The following is a 7,757-nucleotide window of genomic DNA, read 5'->3' as shown; positions in this document are numbered from 1 at the left end:
TTCCTTCCTTCCTTCCTTCCTTCCTTCCTTCCTTCCTTCCTTCCTTCTTTTCTCTTTTTCTCTTCAAATTGTCTAGCTGTTTCATTATCTTGTGAAAATAAGAAAAGGAAGCTAGGTGGCATAATGGATAGAGCACCAGCCCTGAAGTCAGGAGGACCTGAGTTCAAATCCAGCCTAAGACCAAATACTCGACACTTACTAGCTGTGTGACCCTGGGCAAGTCACTTAACCCCAATTGCCTAAAGAAATAAATTAAAAGAAAAAAAAGAAAATAAGAGTACCTGCATGTTGTAGAATTCATTAATAACTAGTCCGGGGAAGTTCATTTAATTCTCCCTACCAATTTGTCTACTCTTAGGGGTAGGAGGCCCCAGGTGGCTGGTGACTTCTATTTAACATCGCATAAATTCAGAGGTGAGGACTACTCTGGAGAGGGATAATTGTAAGAAACAAAGATAGGAAATCTGATCTACTCATATGCTCCTTTCATACAAATATATACTTTCCAAATAAGTAAAACAGCACATGTAAAAAATCTGTAATTTGACCAATTTAATATCCCAGTTAGAACAAGGGGTAAAAGCAAAACAAACTCCACGTGGTGATTAAGCCACTCTCAACACTGCTTAACTGTTCTGAGCAGCCACTTGTGTAAGCTCACACTGCTTATCTTTCACCCACAGTGCTGCCCTAGGCTTTTCTCACAGCCCCAATCTGGGCCAGTCCCAAAATATTATTTTTTTCCAGAGTAAAGGTGTTAATTGCCTTCTTAGCACTTTCTTAGTTCTTTTTTAAACAATTTTTGTTTCACAGTTTCTCCCAGGCTAGGAGGAGTCCTTGGTCAGGATAGGTGGTGTTACCTGCACTGTCCAAAACAGTGTCATGATTCTGAACTCTTCTCATGTTCTCTTTCTCAGAATTCTTAGATTCCTTTAGAGCTCAGCTTAAGCACCATCTCTTATATATAATTGATCTCTCCTCCTCCTTGTTGGGCTCTCCCAGCCTTTATTTTTATATTTATTATTATTGTTATTATTATTATTAGGAAGTAGGGGCAGGCTGAGATTTATTGCTATAGGAAACTCTCAGGAAAACTGCCACAATCCTCCCTCCTCCCTCCTTCCTTTTGTCAGAGAGACAGAAATAGGGAGAGAGGGAGAGAGAGACAGACAGACAGACAGAGACAGAAAGACAGAGAGACAGAGACAGAGAGAGACAGACAGACAAACACACATACACAGAGAGAGAGAGAGAGAAAAGACAGAGAGAGACAGAGATAGATAGAGACAGACACAGACACACAGAGAGAGAGAGAGAGAGAGAGAGAGAGAGAGAGAGAGAGAGAGATGGAACGGGGTATCTTAACCCCTTAGCTGGCTGGACAGCAGCTTCTGAGTCAGGAAATCCTGGAAAAAATACTTTTCTGTGTGTATGTTGTATTGCCTAACCTCCACCCCCAAATAAATAGACAATTCCTTTAGGGTAGGGTTGATTATTCCCAAGTAATAAAAATAATAGTAATAGCAATAGTAATAATAGCTAACATTTATACAGCACTGGGCTAAGTGCCTTGCAAATATTATCTCATTTGATCCTTTCAACAACCCTGGCAGGTAGGTGCTGTTATTATCATCCCCATTTTACAGATGAGGAAACTAAGGCAAACTTGCCCAGGTTAGTTAGTGTCTAAAGCTGGTTTTGAATTCATAGTTTTCTTTTCTTTTCTTTTTCATAGAAAAATGATTTATTTAGTCTCTTTTCATACATCTTACTGTTTAGGAAACACAGTCACACAAAATCACAGACTTTGAGATCTACACTTAAAATAATGAAGGGCCAAGACAAAGCTGATCCCCTGGACAAAGTCATCAGCCTGGAGGCTCCAGCTCCCTGAATGTACTTGTGCACATCTTCACCAAAGGAAAATAGTTTCTCTCAAAAATAGGGGGAAAAACAAAGAAGAGAAATGTGATTACTTGACACGAATGGTGGGTCAATATAGAAAAATAATATGTTATAACTATTATTATTATAAATTGATCACATCAATGGGACCAAGAGGGTTTTTTCCAAAAATTGGACTAAAACTTTTTGCATTTTTACACCAGATCTTTTCTCTTGTCATTCTGAGATACAGTAAATTCATGTTCCAAGTTTTGTCCTGGAGGGCAGAACAGCCTTTGAAAAGCCATTAAAAGGAGCAAATCCAATTACTGTTGTGTCTTCACAAAAGGAACTCTAACCCAGCAGATAACCCGGAAACTTCATTCTCATTAACACTCTTGCCATGAAGAAACTCAAGAGGACACTGACGAAACCAATGAATGGAAGAAGAAACTTATTGAGCTCGGGAATGTTTGGTGCATTGAGTTGGTCTAGGATTATGAAACCTAAACTTCCCATTGTAAACAGGAAACTGGATGCAAGTCCTTCCATATTATATTGTCCATTTACTGTATATGCCAAGAAAGCAAATGGTCTCTGATGTCCATGTTTATGTGTCACAGATCCAACGCGGGGGGGGGGGTTCCACAATAACGTCATAAATTAGTCCTCCAGGGATGAAGAAATAAGAGACCACCTCCAGGGCCTACACGCCATCAGAGCTGACGGCATGTGGGCCCATGGTGGCTTCTTCAACTTCAGGTTGGGACACTCGAGGACCAGGAAGGGCACCCGGTACAATGTCTCCAGGTCGGCAGGGACGTGCGACGGCCCCCAAACCCTTCACTCCACGGTGCTGGTGCTACCTCCACCGCTGCCATTCGTAGCTTTCTGACTCCAGCCTAGTTCTCTATCTATTTGTGCCACCTAGTCATTCGAACACAAAATTTTGTTTCTAGAGCACTTAGCAGATATTTTCTGAGTTGTATTCCAATTTTTTAAATGTTTGAAATTGTATTTTTAAAGAAAAGTTTTTAAGAAGCATAGGACCCAATTGTTCATGATCTCTCTTCCTGAAATCACTTTGCACATGCTTTGGTTTATTTATTTGTGTAAATTCCATTAGGAAAATGTAAGCTTCTTGAGGGTAGAGGTGGTTTCACACAACCTGGCACCTGATAGGCTCAATATAAATGTTTGTTTTAGTTACATGAACAATTATATCTAAATGACATAAAAAACAATCAGTCAATTCAGTGAAGGAAAAAAAAAAAGAAACAAAACCAAACAAACAAAAAACCCAGCCAAATTCTTGATTGGAGTCTTAAGGGTCAAACAATTGGCTGCACAGCTGAATGTTTCTCTTTTCCACTGTTTTGTTGACATTATGTAGAAACAGCTGGAAATCAAAGACATCTATGTCTTTAAGTTTTGCCAATAAATAGAATATGGTCAGGATGCTGAATCTTACAGAAAATAAATCTATCCATCTATAAAATGAAATACTTCCTAACCTTCAGCATAATCATTGTATGAAATTAATTAAATAATGTAAGAAAAGCACCTTGAAATGCATAGATGAGAGATGTTTAAGGAATACTAATAATTATTTTTATTATTATCTTTGTGCAGGAGGACCTATGAGATTTTCTTCTCGTTAATAATCCTGTCCTTTCAAAATAATTATTGGTTCAAACATGGCGGCACCACAGGGAATGTCTCTGACCAGCTGGAAGCTCTGTTTGACTTTTAAATTCTTCTTCCCTTTAGTCTATAAGTTTCAGTCTACACATTTCCTGCTGTTTTTGTCTGCAATTTAGTGATAAGAATTAAAAGCTTCCATTTTATTTCTCTTTGTTTTAATTAATGTCCTCTTTCACTTATTCTTGTGAATAGTAAAGAAGAGTAGCTATAATTAAAGTGTATTTTGTTAAATCTGTGATATCTGCTTAGTGCTGAGAGAGTGTCAGTATGGTTTCCAAAGTTCATGCTGTTTAGACCTGAAAACCTTGAACAAATTGTAACAAACTCCAGGGCAGAGCAGGGCCAGGTATGTTGGGATATAAGCCAAGCCTGATCATTAGACAATAGAAGGTTATGCCGAAGTCAGAGAACCTTCTCTCTGCTACTGTGGCAGAATACATTTGAAAGAATCCATTTTGTAATACTCTTTCTGACAATGATATTAAATTTTAGGTGTTTTTTAAAGGCAATTATTTGTATACTGTCAGGTATGGGGCATTCAGTGATGTCTTGAACTCCACAGTGAGGGGTAGCATAGTAGAGTTTTAATTAGAATGGCCAGAATGGATAATTCTCAAATCATGGCTGCAAGTCTCTCTTCTAATGGAATTTTAACAGCTCTGGCTCAAAAAAGGGAAAACTCACCCCACTTTTATTGAAAGTGGACATGATATGACTAGCAAGTATTTTTGAGACCTAGTATGGATAAGGCAGGCTTATGTAAAACCTCTCCAGGCACTAACTTGATAAATGACAACATCTCACTCACTTGAATGCTAAAAGAATGCACAGTTGAATTTTGGCTGCTATCAAATTCTTACGATTTAAGAGTTCAACTACAAGGGGATTTCCATTAAACAAAGTGAGAAACATTCTTGAGGGTGAAATACATACAATTCAGTTGAAAAAAAGGACAAAATAACCCAAGGAAAAGATTCTAATGCCCCATGGACTGAATCTCTACCATCCTTTTGAATGAGAGGGCTATATCAAGGAAGTAGGAGGGTTTTAGGTACTGTGAGATAACATTTATGAAGCACTCAGCACAATGCCTGACACATAGTAGGTCTCAATAAATGCTTGTTACCACCTCACCCCAAATTCCAGTACATTTGGATCACAGTTTCTGGAGATATGAAACCTGGGTTCAAATCCAACCTCTTATGCCTGTGGTCTTCTTACCTTCCCTGGGCCTTAGTTTTCCTATCTGTAAAATAAGGGAAGGGTTGGACCATGTCACCTCTGAGGCCCCTTCTAGCACTAAATGTATGACCTTTACAACTTTTACATTCATAGAGGCCAAGAATTTTTCATTCCTCTGAGGACTTTATCTATTACTATAGCTTGAAATATATGGGCAGATGAACCCAGCCTTCTCCCTACCCACTTCTCTGTAGTCATGCTGTCCATTAAAATTACATAAAAAAGATAACATCCAAAGATATGAAAGCCTACTTTTGGGGATAAAAGGAAGAAAAGTCATGGAATCTGGGGAAAATAGAAATGGATTTGGAATCAGGAGATTTGATTTTAAACCTTGGTTCCAATGCTTAATAGATTTATGATATTGGTTAAACCATTTTGCTGCACTTTTCCCTCATCTGTAAAATGGGGCTAATGATACTCAGACTACCCATCCCTCAAGGTTTTTGTGAGGAAAATGCTATATAAAAATTAAAGTGCTATAGAAATGTGAGTTATAGAATTTGCATTTTCAATCCTGCTTCTCCTTAATGATGACAGCATGGCAGATTACTGTTGAATATCAGCTGAACATTAGGGAGATCCTGATATTTTTCTCCCTCTTTCTCCTTTTTCCTGCTCTGGGCTTTCTTTATGGGGATCTCCCTATAAGCCCTTGATTTGGAATGAGTGGAGACATGGATCTCTGATTTAATACAGTGAAGGTTGCCTATTGTTTAGGAATTCCATCCATAGATGGAGATTTGCAACTGTAGTCTTAGTGAGCTGCTTGGAGTATTGGGAAATTGTGATGTGCCAATGATTACATAGCCAGTATTTATCAGTTAGGACCTGAACCCAGATTTTTGACTCCAAGTCTGGTTTTCTATCCACCAAGATGAACTGTCGTCACTCCTTTGATATGCAAAGAGAATGTAAATATAAATCAAAACACAAGGGAAAGCTGGGAAATACATAGATAGAGACAGGATGAAAGGTCTTTTAAATGGGAAGAAGGCACTTTTGTGCTATAGTGATAGTTACTGCACATCAGGCCATTATCTCCTCCTTGTCTCTAAACTCTAGGAGAATGCTTGTTAAACCAAGTAGAAATGGTTCTTATTACCTATGAACCCATTAGCTATGGCCCATTGAATTTTCATGTTAACCTCAAAATCCGTATTTGAAATATTAGTTTTTAAAAAGTCTTAGTGTCCCCAGGTCTCATCACCATGGGAATCAGGAATACCATAAGAACACAACTAACTCTTCTACTTTGTCTTTGAAGAGATTTATATTCCTAAAACTTCTCTTTTTTGATAGTTTCCCCTAGACAGCTCTCCTGCCTTATTCACCCTTTCATGAGTCCTCCTCCCCCAAGAGTTCTAAGACAACCCTAACTCACAATAATAATTTATAGTTTATACTTCCATTGGGCTCTTGTGCATTGGTCCATGAAAATCCACTTGTGATTGGGTAGGGGAGATGAATGACTAGCCAGAACAGTGGACCTAGGCCTTTTAGGAAATAACTTTGGAAATCTTGATGAAATTTTCTGGCTTCATTCTTGAGTGTGCTTCTGAATTGAGTAGAGCTTCCCAAACCTAGGTATGCCTTCTTGGCATCCATATTTCCATACCATTCAAATTTCCTAGTCTCACCATCTGTGGCACTATATTGCTGATCACTATCAAAATAACTGAGCATTCTGAAATCATTTCATCCCATTTCAATAATATTGCTATTCTAGTGGTAGATGGGAGTACAGTAGAAGGAAAGAGTGTGCTAACTCTCTCCCATGATAGTCAAAATCTTTGTTCCTGCCACAGAACATAGTTCTTATAGATAGATGGATGTCGCTGCAAGGAGAGCCAGTAGTCAAGGGGATCAAGATAGTGTTTCTCCTCTTTCATACCTTTTCCCTCACCTATTCCTTTTCTTTCCTGGTCTTATGGTCTGACCCTCCTAACCTTATCTGTGTCTGCTTTCCCCTTCTCGTCTTTAGCCCCTGTTTTGTTTTCTTTTTTATCTGCTTGTCTCTCTTACCTCTTGCCACATAATGTCCATTTCAATATATCCTAGCCCCTGACAATGTCTCCACTCCCAACTCACTATAATTGTGTGCAACACAATAATTTTATGTATATAATGTGGATATGTTATTGTTTGCCACTACTTAGAGGAAGCTCTTTCCCCCAGAGGGGAGCTGTCCAACTGAAGTTCTTGAACAGAAGTCAGGTCTGTGCTTAAGAATACAAATGACCCAAAGCAACTCATTGACTTGTACTTTTAAAAAAATAAATGAAGGAATCAATCAAGCATTTATCAGGTATTTCCTATGTGCAAAGCACTGTGTTAAGCAATAGGAATACAAATAATAAAGCAATATAGCTGCTGCTTTCAAGAAAGTTCTAATGGAGGAGATAACATGTATAGAAAATTTCAGCTTTAAGTGAGATGGAAAAATCCTTAAGGTACAGCAGTAAAACAGATGTTAGTGGTTCTTCTTTGATTCCATTTCCACAACCATTTTTTTTTGATAATGAACTATTTCACAGTGCCAAGGACTGGTAGTAAGAACTTTCTTTCCTGGGTCTTCAGTAACTGTGAGTGTAGCAGCTGCAGGAGCAGTTCCTGGAGTGCATCTCTGTAGGGCTTGCTTCTGAGAATAATGACTGAAGCCAGCGGACTGGAAGCACTGTTTTTCCCCAGGTTCTTGAGTTCAGGGTCTTGGGATGTCTCCATGGTCAGAGGGGAGATTGTGGTCCATATGGTGGTAGTAGTGGTTTGACTTGCCTGGCATATGCTGCCTTCTGTCTCTCTCTCTCTCAGGTTATCCTGCTATTTAATTTTTTTTTTTGTTTTAAAATTTTTTTCTTTTTTTCCTTTTTTAAAAATTTATTTATTTTTAGTTTTCAACATTCACTTCCACAAGATTTTGAGTTCCA

General features: G+C 38.4%; 1 pseudogene; it reads right to left on the bottom strand.

The window, feature by feature from the left end:
- Nucleotides 1-2,238: 2,238 nt before the first annotated feature.
- LOC114039298 lies at nucleotides 2,239-7,554 on the bottom strand (annotated as a pseudogene).
- Between the last annotated feature and the right edge of the window lie 203 nt (nucleotides 7,555-7,757).

This window comes from Vombatus ursinus, unplaced genomic scaffold, assembly GCF_900497805.2.
Source record: "Vombatus ursinus unplaced genomic scaffold, bare-nosed wombat genome assembly UNPS02011767.1, whole genome shotgun sequence".
NCBI lineage: Eukaryota > Metazoa > Chordata > Mammalia > Diprotodontia > Vombatidae > Vombatus > Vombatus ursinus.
This window is presented reverse-complemented; position numbering and strand designations above follow the sequence as displayed.